Raw genomic sequence first — 12,875 nt, forward strand, 5'->3', positions numbered from 1 at the left:
CCCCATTGCTCCTTGGGCTGTTTGGAGGGCGATCAAGCAGGCATGTAGTGAAAAGCCCATCCCATAGTTCCTCTGGAAGGAGCCTCCTTTCCCAAAATCGCTTTGCCTCCCCCATTGCTCCTTGGGCTGTTTGGAGGGCGATCAAGCAGGGATGTCCTGCAAAGCCCATCTGCTGCTCAGGTGCTCAGGCAGAGGTGAAAAAAGAAAAAAATAGTTTAAAACGGTGTTCAATGGCTCTCCTCACACATCGGTCTATGAATGAGGAGCAGAGGGGAGGTTGCAATCCACCGGGGGAAAGTCTATGCGAATTGAAGTAAATGGTGCTGGCAATGCAGAAAGAGAACAAAGAGAGTGACACCCCCAGGCCAGCCCCTTGAGCGCTGCTCCTTCCATCTCCAGGTTCCCGAATCAGACACCCTTTCGTTCTCATTCGGATACAGCAAATCGTACCCCACTTTCAAAAATAACTTGCGTTATACCCTACTATTTTTTTAAACCAAATTATAGGCTGATAATCCAGTTTAAACATTTTAATTCGATTCTAATTCGAGATGCTGTGGGAACGAATGAGGGGTAATGGAGATTAAATTCGAGCTTCAGTGGGAATGATGCACCCTAAATTCGGATCATGACCCGCTTTGTAGGTAAGTGGGAACGACCCCCAAGTCATCACAGCCCTGTTCTCCCATATCATATTTTTCCTGGCCTAAATCCAGTAGCTATCCCCCGCTAGAGCAGACTCACTGAATCAATGGAAACTTCATAAGCCAACAGTTGTATTGTTTGCATTGAGCAGATAGATGTGTGCCAGATGAGACTACCAATTGGGTATGAACCATTTCCAGGACATGCCTTAATGCAATTAGCTAATTAATCTCGGTTGGAGTGTTTTCTTCACTTAGGGATGTCTGTGTCCTTAGTTTTACCATGCCTCTCATACATGTTGGTTTTGGATCCTGAGATCTCCTGAGTATATTCTCTGCACCAGGGGAACACCTTGGAAGGAAGAAGCTGCCAGATGTTCTAGGTGGGCCTCCAGCTGAGATTAACTGCCTTGGGTGTGAGCAACATAACTACTGAATGGCAGAGATGTAAGAGATTTATGTTGAGGATATACCCTGTATCACGTTATCTAGGCCTAATGAACTGTGGCCCAAATGAAAATCACAGGGAAAGTTCATTTTGAAGAACTTTTGCCATATCATAAATTAATTAATTAATTAATTAAGGTGACAGAAACCAAATAGGGACACTCTTACAAGAGAACTGCCTATTAGAGGTTCAACTGGTTCTCAGCCTAGTTTTCAAAATCATGGGACTGAAGTATCTAACTATGAGCCTTGACAGACCAGCATCAAAGGCTGGCATGGGGCGGAGTGGGGGGTGGCATCCACACAACACACGCCCAAACTCTGCCCTCATGCCAGCATGATGACGCATGTCCCAGCACACAGCGGGCAGCGTCATGGTGCTCCTCTGGTGCTGCATCCAGATGACACAGTGCAAAAAGAGTATCAAAAAGCCACGGTGCAGCAGCTATGGTGCCTTTTCCGTGGCATAAAAAAGAGTTACTTTTTGTGGCTCCTTTTTGTGCTGTGGTAAGGCCAGATCAGGGCTGCAGTGTGTAGTTGCTACAGCCCCGATCCAGCATTGAAAGGTGATTAGGAGCAATCTGTTCAGCCCCTATAACTTCTTTTTGGAGCAGCCTATGCTTAGCCAATCTATTTCCCAATGTAATCGGTAGATTATTCCAGCCTGTAAAAAAATCCATATTAATCTAATGCACGTGGCATTTTCTGTCATGGATTCATGAACTGTGACAATTGAAGATGTCAATAAATAGGGCCTACGCATTTTCATCCAAAGTAACACCTGGGAAATTCAACTAGTAAAGCAGAGAACTCCTTTGTTTTCATAGCCTTTGGTCCATAAGTATTTTCCTAAAGCTAATGAACAGGCAAAAGAGAAAGAAAAGATTTTATGTGACTTGTTAAGAAGGGAAATGGTCTCTCACTAGCGTTTCAAAGCTTAAACCTGCTACCAGATTCTTACAAATGTCACCTAAGGATCAAACCTTGCTGGAAAAACAGCCACTTGAGATCTCTGATCTAAAAATGTCTTGTCTATCATGTTCATAGAAGCTAGCAGAAAGTCTAGCAACCTTTTTTAGAGCTCACAATTGACATATAAGCAGGAACACTGGCTAGGCTCAGACTAATAGCCAGATGGTGAAAGAGATAAATGTGAAGAATCTGTTTTATCACCACTTAAGTGGTAAGCCTGCACTTAAGACAATATTAATCTCAATGGCTATCACTTAATCATATTACTCTCTGTTAAACATTCTACTGCAATCTTCAACTAGACTTATAGGCCACATTTCAACAAGTTGGGAATGTCTCTACCCCAGTGGACATATTTCCTCACACACCTCATATTTACAAATAAATATCCCAAGCTACGGTAGTCCATTTTGCAATACTGTGAAACAACCAGGTTTGCACATGATCCTTTGGGCTGCTTTGGGGATGGCCAAATCTGTTTCATCCCCTCTCAGAACAACATTTTAAAGTTCAAGATCTTTCCATCTGAAGAAATTTGTTAATTCTTCTTTGTGGTCTCTGTGAAGCACACAATGGGTTATTTTGTGCTTGCGCAGCAATTTTGGATCCTACTGGAATCGCTAGGGAAGACTTTTTGACCTAAAGGACATGTTGACCTAAAGACACATGAAAGACCCAAGTAATACCAAGATAAAAGGTTAAATGGATTAGTCAAAAGCTTTCATGGCCGGCACCCATAGTTTTTTGTGGTTTTTTCAAGCTATGTGGTCATGTTCTAGAAGAGTTTATTCCTGACATTTCCCCAGCATCTGAATTCTTCTCTGAAGATGCCAGCCACAGATGCTGGTGAAACATCAGGAATAAAGTCTTCTAGAACATGGACACATAGCCCAAAAAACCCACAAAAATCTTTAAATGGATTATCTGCTTAGTCCATTCTCCCCCCAGGATTTCCACATATCCTCTCGCATTGGGGGCAAAGGCAAGTAAAATCATACTTTCCTATCCATCTATTTTGGGGCTTACCTACATCCAATTATTGTCTTGTCAATCTGAAGTTAAGACCACTTACCAGTTTTGCCAGTTTAATGAGAAAGCACTCAAAACTCTTTGTACTTCATGTGGGAACATTAAGTACCCCTCTAGGTTAGGATATTAGATATGAATACCAGTCCCAGCTCTAGCCTCATGTGTGCACCAAGAGCCTCTTCCACTCACTGAGTTGCCCACAGATGCTCTCTGAGCCACACCCTGCTTTCTGTGGATTCATCTTCAGGACTGGCAAATATTACCCCCTCTCCACCCCTAAACCTTTATTACCAAATTTTCATACCTCTATTTCAGTTAGCGCTGTACAATGTTTCTGTTTGAATTGGCATTGTCTATTTTGTTGCACTCTAGCATATTTCTAAATAAAATTTAGATTTATTTGTTAAATCTGGAGTCCTCCTGCAGTTAGTACTGGTATACACAGGTGAAAACAGTCCCTTAGATTATTCAACCTCTTTCAGACTTTCTTGAGTCAAGCTTAGGATACACTGATACATTTGGTGTGGACCTCAAGTACCCCCATCTTTTGGGGTAAAACTAGGCAGGTATACAGAGAAGAAAGCTAGCTAAGGCCCGGTACATACAGGGAAGCCACAGCCACCAAACCATGCAGCTTCCCTGCAGAGGAAAAAGAACCTGCAAAAAGTGGGTTCTTTTAAAGCCTCAGGGGCAGCGTAACAAGTCACTGGTGCACTGGTTATGTAAGCGCCATGTGACAACATGTGGATGACGTGTGGTACTTGTATAAAGGGTGCCGCCATTGTTACAGCACTGTGCAGTACTAGGGTTAGGGACCGTGCAGTTGCTGTGCAGTCCCTTAACCCTAGTATGGTGCCAGCATGGCATTTTCACGCCATGTGTACTGCGCCTAAATTTGCCTCCCCACTTTCCACTAGCAGATTCATCCACTGTTATCTTGGCCCCATCTTTAAATAGAAGGTGTCCTTTTGTTTGCATCTGTGTATATAGAAGTCCAGCTTCTATACATACCACAAGGAAGCACATTTTATTTTTCTTCACCTATTTTATTCTTTGGATTTGTCTCTTGAGACCAAAGATATTGAGCATTTAAAACTTTGGTGAATCCCTGCACTTATACTCATTCATATTTGTACTAGTGAGTTAAGGTTGCCACCTTTTTGAAATGGCAGGCTACTTATCTGTATATGGAGTACATAGCAAACAGGTATAGTGCAGTTTTGTTTGTTTGTTTGTTTTGCTGGGAATATCTGTACCTATTGAATATGGCCAGTGTAGGCGGTTGAGAATTTTGTTCTATTCATTTCTGATATGAATGATACAGAAGGACAAGTTGTGAGTTATCTTCAACAGCCGTTTGTGGGAGGGTTCTGACACTGAACTCTAGAAAGGGAGCAAAGCAGGAGCAAACTCAAAATCCCTGTTGTGCACTCTGGGATCTCAACAGTTGAAGGAGTGCCTCTCTTGATATATGCTGCTGGAAGGTCCCTCCTCTGTCTCCACACTGCTGCCTCACCCGATTGTGGAATGACTTCCTTTGAAGTCCAAACTGGCACCAGCACTACTATTATTATTATTATTATTATTATTATTATTATTATTGACTGATATTCTACACAGGCTAATTAGTTATGTCTTTGTAACTAAGTACAGCGTGCTCACGCCATCTGCAGGTGCGCCATATGCGGCTTTCAGCTGACACTGAAGCTGGGCAACTAAAGTAACAATGGTGCGCACACCGTGCTGCACCGCATGCACAAACCCCATTTTTTTCAGTGGGGCTCAAGCATATGTGATATTTCCCTTACACGTGGATCCCCGAGTAAGAGAAGGGCTGACTGTAACATCATAGAATCATAGAGTTGGAAGAGACCACAAGGGCCATCAGTCTGACTCCATTCTGCCAAGCAGGAAGTCACAATCAAAGCACCTCTAACAGATGGCCATCCAGCCTCTGTTTAAAGACCTCTAAGGAAGGAGGATCCACTATAATCTCTGAGGTAGGAGTTTGTTCCACTGTCAAACAGCTCTTATTCAGGAAGTTCCTCCTAATGTTGAGCTGGAATCTCTTTTCCTGGAGCTTGCATCCATTGTTCTGGGTCCTAGTCTCTGGAGCAGCAGAAAATAAGCTTGCTCCCTCCTCAATATGGCATCCTTCAGGTATTTCAATAGGGCTATCATATCAACTCTTAACCTTCTCTTCTCCAGGCTAAACATCCCCAGCTCCCTAAGACGTTCCTCATAGGGCATGGTTTCCAGACCCTTCACCATTTTAGTTGATCTCCTTTGGACACATGGCTCCAGTTTCTCATCATCCTTTTTGAATTGTGATGCCCAGAACTGGACACAATATTCCAGGTGGGGCCTGACCAGAGCAGAAAACAGTGGCACTGTTACATCTCCTGGCTGAACACCCTCCCTCGGCCAAAAGCTAGATCAGGTGAAGGTCTGTTCAGCTTCCAGCCGGGGCACAAGAAGGAGGATGCTTCCACCTCAACCTCGCCAGCAAAGCATCAGAAGTAGGACCCTTGTTGCAAGTCCTTCTCAGAGGCTCACTCACTGACAGGAGTGAAGTGGAAAACTGTCCTCCTTGCAGAAGCTGAATGAACCTCCTTCACCCAGTTTGGCTGCTAGCTCCTAAAGTGGGCTGAAGAGACATTTTACAGTAACATTATGTAGTCTTAGTGAATATACAGAGCAGTTGCAGATCCATAACTCTAGATGACAAATCCATAACTGCAATACGAAATGTCAGCCATTGTTATTATATTCATTTATAGCTCATCTTTCCCCCAATACTGAGATGCAAGGGGGCTCACATATTATTAAAATCAATACAGATTAAATACATGCACAAACCTCAATAAACATGTGTTGTTTTTTTAAAAAATAAACAATGGGTAGAATTAAAACCATTTAAAATTCATTAAAAGGCAAAATACAAAAATTGAAGGCTTTTTATCATAGCGTTTGTAGGGGAGAGACTAACAATTTTACTCCAGATTTGTCCAGGTACATAGATTAATGCTGGATATTTTAAAGTTAAGTTTCAATTTCTGCATTTATTTAAAAAGAAACCCATGTCATAGTTTGAAGTGGAAATTGGACAGAATGTAATTATGAATGAATGCAAGAATGACCACATTGGAAATTAACATGGAGCAGAAAAAGGGAAGGCGCTAGTCCTGCCTTGTTGTTCATTATCTAGTGTCTCCTATTCACTTGTATACTACCATGGCTAATAGTTGATGAGTCAAAATCTTTCAAGCTCAGGCTTAATTGTTCTGTGCAGATCTGAGTGCTGGAACATCTTACTTTACAAATGAAGAGCCAAGGACTGTGAATGGGTGGGATGTTCCATTGAAAAACTGCAGGTTAGATGGCCTTTAGAAAATCCAGGGAATCGATTCAAGTGAATTCATTCAACCCTGCTTAGATATTTTAGTATTCACTTAATTTTTTTAATGTGTGTGCATACATGTACATCTTCTTTCTTCAGCATCAAAGCTCAGCAACTACCAGATCATAGACTGGTCCCTTATTCCTGGGAATAAGAAGAGAAGTGCACAATCACAAAACTCCTCCATCGCCGGGTGACTGAGGTTCCCGTGCCATGCTTGTGTTTTGTTTTGTTTTTTTGTTTGTTTGTTTTTTCAGATAAAGGTTTGCCCTTTAGAAAGAAGAGGGAGAGGGAGAAGGGGGAAAAGAAAAACATCAATTCACCTTTGTAAAAAAAAAAAAATCCGTCCTTTCTGAGCTTGAAAATCAGAGAGACTTATCTTCAAACTGAAATTGAGTCATGACATTGTCTGCCTGTAATTCTTCAGATTCCTTGGTGATGGTGCCCAGTTTCCATCGCCAAATGCCAGGAGACCCCACCACCTCTTCCCCTCCTCCATCTGCTGGGACTTTCCCATGACATCCTGCTGGCTATGTATGACCCCTTAATAATTGTGAAGCAGCTTCAACAGGTAGGAAAAAGAAGCAGGAATACCACAATGTTAACTTTAAGAAAAGCCATTTAATATAAGCTATCTTATCTCTGAAGAAGGCTCACTTCTGCCACCATCCTTCTTGTCTCCGAGGTTTTATTTATTCAATGCTATTGCCAGCTGTTGGTAGCAGTAGGATGGATTACAGCACTGTCCAAAAAAAGAAGAACCCCAGCTCCATAACCCTGATGCATTGAGAGCTTGGCTCCCATCCTTGACATATGCATTCTGGGGATTCTGAGGGTTGTGGTCCCCAAAAGTAAATTATCCAAGCAGCAGCTAAAAAGGCCAGTGCGATTTTAGGCTGCATCTAGTGTCTAGATCAAGGGAAGTAATACTGTCATTCTATTCTGCTTTGGTCAGGCCCTACCTGGAATATTGTTTCCAGTTCTAGGATCCACATTTCAAAAAGGATGTTGAGAAACTGGAGCGTGTCCAAAGGAGGGCAACTAAAATGGTGAAGGGTCTGGAAACTATGAAGCCCAGTGAGGAACGATTGAGGGAGCTGGGGATGTTTAGCCTGGAGAAGAGAAGGTTAAGAGGTGATATGATAGCCCTGCTTAAATATTTGAAGGGATGTCACATTGAGGAGGGAGCAAGCTTGTTTTCTGCTGCTCCAGAGACTAGAACGCAGAACAATGGATGCAAACTACAGGAAAAGAGATTCCAGCTCAACATTAGGAGGAACGTCCTGACATTAAGGGCTGTTCGACAGAGGAACACACTCCTTCCTCGAAGTGTAAATAAATTTAAAAAAATAAACCTTTTATTTATATCCCGCTTTTTGTTAAAACAATCAAAGCAGTTTACAAGAGTTAAAATACATCCATATATACAAAATATCCCCCCTTAAAAGACCATTAAACAGTATAGAATTTAAAATTACATAACAATTAAAACCAATAAAAGTGGCAGTCATATATATGTGGAGGGGGGGGGGATCACCACATGGCCGAGTAGTTTATTCTGTAAAGGCCTGCTGGAAGAGATCTGTTTTGATAGCTTTTTTGAAGCTGTCTAAGTTGGTGATTTGATGAATCTCGTCCAGCCGGCCGTTCCACAGTCTGGGAGCGGTTGCAGAAAAGGCCCTCTGGGAAGTTGCAATCAGTCTAGTTTTTATAGGCTGCAATAAATTCTTCCCAGAGGACCTGAAAGTACGGGGAGGATTATATGGAAGTAGCCAATCCCTTAGATAGGTTGGGCCAAACCATGTAGGGCTTTAAAGGTAATACCCAACACCTTGTACTGTGCTTGAAAACTAATAGGCAGCCAGTGGAGTGACTTTAATATTGGTGTTAAATGGTCACTCCTAGATGTTCCAGTGATCAACCTGGCCCCCATATTCTGTACCGATTGAAGTTTTCAGACTAGGCACAAGGGTAGCCCCATGTAGAGTGCATTGCAAAAGTCAAGTCTTGAGGTTACCAGTGTATGTACTACAGTTTTGAGTTCATCCAATTCCAGGAAAGGGCGCAGCTGGCGTATCAACCAAAGCTGATAGCAGGCACTCTTGACCGTCACATTCACCTGATTTCTCATCTGAAGCAACGGGTCAAGAAGCAACCCCAGACTGCAAAAACAGTGGAGTGGAGTCTCCTTCCTTGGAGGTCTTTAAACAGAGGCTTGATGGCTCTCTCCATGCAGGAACTCTGGACTGGATGGCCCTTGCGGTCTCTTCCAACTCTATGATTCTATGATTCTACGTAAGCTTTGGTCTTATTGAGTTCTTTAAGGCTTACTCTCAGCTAGACAGGTAGGCATATGAAGCCCAAAACAAAGCAATAAATAAATAAATAATCACAGAATCTATACTCTCTTTGCAAAATTACTGAGATGCCAACCCATATTAAAGCTTGACTGGTCAAAACAATCGTCAGCAGAAAGGTGCTGGTGTGAAACTATTCAAGCTGAAGCTTTTAGAAATCTCTGTGAGGAAGGGAGGTCTGTTGTTCTGGGATGAACATCAAGAACACCATTCTGTGTGACTTTGCTGTTTGATCTTGGGATATAACTGGTTCAACTAAGAGAAAACATTCAGAAAAAATGTGGTCTCTCTAGTATCTAGGATACCTGCCGAACACATGTAGTAAATGTGTCGGCTATAACTCCTTATGGTCTTGGTGCCTTAGGGCTCTTATCTGTGAAATGGAGCCAATAGAATTTATCTTGCTAAAATAAGATCAATTTCATTATTGGCTGAGGAGTGCTTAGTTTCTATGGCAATTGTGAGCTCATAAACATCCAGCTGGAGAGTCAACAGCATTGCTTAGACCCCTCATCATTCCTTTCACACATGGCTAGTCTCCTCCTGACCTCCCTTCATTTCTTAACAGCCCGAATTGCAGCCATTAGTTACAGTCACCAAAGGTCAGACATTTAGCTCTCTCATTAATGGTTTCCAATACCCCACAGTTTAAAGGAAAGCAGTCCAAGGTCATGGGTAGCACTTCATAGGAACAATCAAAGTGGCTCAGCGGTAACCTTCAAGCCGGACCAAAGCTGCAGATGGGTCATCATTCTTGCCTAAGCCTTTTAGGACTGTACACAGAAATTAAAAGAGCATTTTCCCTCAGTGTAAGGAAGGAAAAGTGAATCAGTTGCCTCTGTGTTTGTCTGCATTCATTGGCTGTTCTTCACATGGTATTCTGAAAATATACTATGTACAACGTGGACTTTTCTTTGAAATGTGTTGCAAAATATCATAGAATCATAGAATCGTAGAGTTGGAAGAGACCCCAAGGGCCATCCAGTCCAACCCTCTTCTGCCATGCAGGAACTCTCCACCAAAGCATCCCCATTGACAGATGGCCATCCAGCCTCTGCTTAAAGACCTCCAAGGAGGGAGACTCCACCAAAATCCCCGAGGAAGGAGTGTGTTCCTCTGTCAAACAGCCCTTACTCTCAGGAGTTTTTTCCTAATGTTGAGCTGGAATCTCTTTTCCTGGAGCTTGCATCCATTGCTCCATTGTGTCCTAGTCTCTGGAACAGCAGAAAACAAGCTTGCTCCCTCCTCAGTATAGCATCTCTTCAAATATTTAATCATATCACCTCTTAAGCATCTCTTTTCCAAGCTAAACATCCCCAGGTCCCTAAGTCGTTCCTCATAGGCTTCATGGTGTCCAGACGCTTCACCATTTTAGTTATCCTCCTTTGGATATGCTCCAGTTTCTGAACATCCTTTTTGAACCCTTCAAGTTAGCGAAGTTTAATCCATAGTTAATCAACTATGGATGCCAGACATGAAAGCCTTCGACTTCACATAACATACAGTTTTAACCTCAATTGTCAATTTACAACACCTCCTTTCAAACCAGAGCACCATCCTATATAAATCCTTGTATATTTCTTTTCCACATGTAGGAATGAAAAAAAAATCCTCCTAGACATAAGTGCTAGACATAAGTACTAAGTACTAAAGATTTTTGTGCATTTTTATATCATTTTTATATCGTTGAATGTAATTTGGGGAGAAATAAATAATTTATTCCTTAAATAAATAAACGAACTAAATAGACAATAGCTGGGGCTGCTGTCTTAGTCATAGCTGGGTTTATGGAAGGAGAAAGTTCTTTTGTCCTGCCAATAAAATGGCAGACGTGGCATATTCCCAGCCTATGTCACCAACAGGATTCTGGACATGATTTGCATAACAATGTCTTTTCTCAAAAGGTCCCAAAATAAATTTGACAAACTCATGGTGAGGAACCATATTTTATGATGGGATGATACATTGCATCAACATCCCTTTTCTCAACAAGGATGAGTAAAATGGCATGTTTTCCTTACATCCCTATAGCCTCCCATTCCTGCTCTGTCATAAATGATCTCAGCATGTCATTATATTCATCTTTTCTTAGAAGTAACTCATTGAGCTCTACTCTGGCTTCCAAAACCCATACAATTTCCTTTCATTTTGTCTCTAACTAATCAGAATTTTGCAAAACCAATAAGAGGATCCAAGAAAACAATAGAAAATTAAGCAAAACCATTTGCAAAATCAGTGGGTGAAGGGAGACCCTGACAAATCAGTTGGCCCTCCACATTTGCAGCTTTGACTTTTGCGGATTTGATTATTTGTAGATTTGATTAATATATTTTCTCTAGGAATCTCTAGGTCCTACAGCAAAATTCTGAGCATGGAGTTGCTTTGGAGGGCCTAGACATTATTAGAGGAAAAACTTTCTAGCCATTTGTAGGTCTTCTAGTGTGACTCTATGGGCACATTCTGGCAGATGGTGACTACAGAGTTCCACTGAAGGACCTAGAGGTTCCTAGAGAGATCCAACTCCCCTGCCATGCAGGAACTCTCAATCAAAGCATATGCGACAGATGGCTATCAAGCCTCTGTCAGGGATGCTTTGACTGAGATTTCCTGCATGGCAGAATGGAGTTGGACTGGATGGCCCTTGAGGTCTCTTCCAACTCTACGATTCTATGATTCTATGTCAGGTAAAAAAAATGCTGATTTTTATTGGTGGTTTTTCCACTTTCACAGGGGTCCTGTGACCCCAATGAATGTGGAGGGCCCACTGTACAAACATTTACCTAAACCTGTTCAGACAGATGTAATAAGACTTTCAGCCCAATTCAAAGTGCATTGACACAAACCTGATTCTGATTGGACTACTTTCCTGATGTTTTCAGGACTGGAGCCTTTATGTTGCTCCAATAGAGTGTGTTGAAGTGTTTATTTGAGAGGGAAGCATAATAAGCTTTCCATTGTTGTCGTTGCTGGTGATGATAAAGAAATAGGTATCATAAAGATCCCCGTTCTGTTATCGTTTCTTTTTCTTACTGTTTCCTATTTATGTGGCGTTTTCCATCTCTGGACAGGCAGGTCCTAACAAATGTGTATGTCATTGTTTCATTGTCAAGCCCTCGGATCTTTCAAGCACGATGCGTTTCGTCACTCCTTCTAGCTCTGGAAATGAGACATCATCTCTCTGACCCACCCACACGTTCCACCTCCTCCACACAGAAACACGCTGCAAGACAAATAGGCTGAAGAAAGAGATGCACCTTTTAAACTTTCATTGCTATTTTTCTTTGCTGTCCTCCAGTTCCTTTTGATTTATTTTTCAGCACCTTCCCCTCCTCCTTTCCCCAAGGCTACTCTGTTCACCAGCATCTTTTTCTATTCCCTTCTTCATTCATCCCTAGGAAGACAGTTCCACATTGGTATGCTGCTGTGACAGCAGAGCTCTTAACATCCCCCCTGCCTTTTTTTTAACCCATGGGTTCCTGTGTAGAAAATAAAGGACTTTCATGTAATGGTGGCTCTGCAAATTAACCTATTGCCCTTGAAGTCTTTTAAGATGATGGGGAAGATATAACAGCCAGAATCCTATTGGCTTTGCTGGTAATGTAACTACAATGGTGACAGCTGCAGCACTGGGGGAAAGAATGAAGAATGCAAGGAAAGTGGTGGGAGAAGAAGGCAGTCGGGCTCAATGCTACCTGTTTTCTAAGGACTTTATCACACGTGAGGAATTTCTCTTAATTTCGAATGAAAAGAAAGTGGGGCCATAACACATTTACGTGAATTTGCTAGTTCAGTGAATTTATGTGAATGTGAATTGTGTTCAAACTGGCTTCCCATTGCCCCAAAATAGCATGCCATTGCCCAAATTTCTGTGTGATCACCTCTCATGCAATAACATGAAACCCCATGATTGCATTCGGATTGCCATTGGATTATACTTCCAATTTCCCTTGTCAGATAACATCCTAAGTGTCTGGCTTCGAAAATTGCCAGTTCCACAAAACAGATGATTTTCCAAGCCAGCACTGT

The 12,875-nt window shown here is 42.1% G+C and overlaps 1 protein-coding gene and 1 long non-coding RNA gene across 2 annotated transcripts in view; one reads left to right on the plus strand and one right to left on the minus strand.

Annotated features, from left to right (window-relative positions):
• KIRREL3 (kirre like nephrin family adhesion molecule 3) overlaps positions 1-12,875 on the plus strand; it is a 691,985-nt gene that overhangs the window by 232,577 nt on the left and 446,533 nt on the right.
• LOC121932633 overlaps positions 6,606-12,875 on the minus strand; it is a 23,957-nt gene continuing 17,687 nt past the window's right edge. Inside the window, exon 4 of the long non-coding RNA XR_006104392.1 lies at positions 6,606-6,762. This is a non-coding gene — a long non-coding RNA (uncharacterized LOC121932633). The remainder of the gene's footprint in view (positions 6,763-12,875) is intronic.

Source organism: Sceloporus undulatus, chromosome 6, assembly GCF_019175285.1.
Source record: "Sceloporus undulatus isolate JIND9_A2432 ecotype Alabama chromosome 6, SceUnd_v1.1, whole genome shotgun sequence".
Lineage (NCBI taxonomy): Eukaryota > Metazoa > Chordata > Lepidosauria > Squamata > Phrynosomatidae > Sceloporus > Sceloporus undulatus.